This window comes from Heterocephalus glaber, unplaced genomic scaffold, assembly GCF_053883595.1.
Source record: "Heterocephalus glaber isolate CG9 unplaced genomic scaffold, H.glaber_assembly_v1.0 deba00001610, whole genome shotgun sequence".
In the NCBI taxonomy this organism is placed as follows: domain Eukaryota; kingdom Metazoa; phylum Chordata; class Mammalia; order Rodentia; family Bathyergidae; genus Heterocephalus; species Heterocephalus glaber.
Genome location: NW_028258381.1, coordinates 1,527,658 through 1,528,809, shown reverse-complemented (window position 1 = coordinate 1,528,809; position 1,152 = coordinate 1,527,658). Strand labels below are relative to the sequence as shown.

General features: G+C 48.6%; 1 pseudogene; it reads right to left on the bottom strand.

Moving 5' to 3' along the window:
* Positions 1-431: 431 nt before the first annotated feature.
* On the bottom strand, positions 432-800 carry LOC147822577 (transmembrane protein 230 pseudogene; annotated as a pseudogene).
* Between the last annotated feature and the right edge of the window lie 352 nt (positions 801-1,152).

Sequence of the window (1,152 nt, the reverse complement as noted above, 5' to 3'; positions counted from 1 at the left end):
TAGATATTATAAAAATAAATTACTTAGTAAGGAAATTAGACACATTGCATACTTCCATTTTCTATAAGACAAACTGACAATGAGGACTATTTCAGAGAAACCCTCAACTTTAAAGAGGGTAGCAGTAGTATCACTTTCCACTTCAGAATACTTTCTGCTTTTCAAGATAATTAACAATGCTATTCTTCCATGGTACCTACTCGTGTGGAAAAACTTGTTGAGCTTTTTCCAGGACCAGGAAATGAAAACAGAGTGTGTCCTAATTAGCTAATTGTAAGCTCAGTGAACATTTTTGGGATGGGCTCATAAAATCTGGCCCCTGATTGTTAAGCATCTACTAACTGCAAATTTCCTCAGCCCTTAGCCATGGTTTCTGCTCAATATTGTAAAGCTGGGTGTAGTTCCACTGTGACTCTTGTTGGGCTGAGGTGCTAGTCATCAAAGTCCGGAATGTCGTCCTAGGAGTAACCCCGGTAGCCCTTGGACACGTAGTAGGCAACGTGCAGGTGGTAAAATCCTGGCAGGAGCACCAGAATGCCAATGATCAGGACGGGAATGCCCAGTCTGCCCCCCCCCCCCCCGTTTGCTGATGTAGCGGGACAACAGGAGGGGGCCTATGATAATAAGAAAGGCACCAATCAAAACAGCTCAGTGGCAAGTGCGATGGCCTGTTAGGGGATCTTAGGCGGGCTTTTCTTAAACTGAAGGTCAACGTAGCCATTGTCTGTGCTGGAGAGCCTTGAGTATTGTACTTTAGTACTGGGGATTCCAGTAGCCGGGTTAGTTAGAGACGGCATCATAACACGCTGACACAGCCACAGTGCTATTTTCCAGACGTTGTCACAGAGAGAAATAAGAACTGACGCGAATTCAGGCTTAAAACGAACAAAACCAGTTCTGGCGAGAGGCCAAGCGAGCACAGGCTGCACGGAGGCCGCTGGATCTTGTTCCGAGAGCGCAGGCTCCAGGAGGAGGGCGCGCCTGTCCTGCCCGCCGCCCACACGCCTCACAGGAGCGCCACGTAGCGCCGCTCGCGAGCAGGGAGCTAAGCCACTGTGAACTGCGGAGCAGTCGGATGCCACATGGCACCGCCCGCCTAACTGCCACCCGGCCACTTCTATCTTATTTCTTTACATAGTTATGTAATTTGCA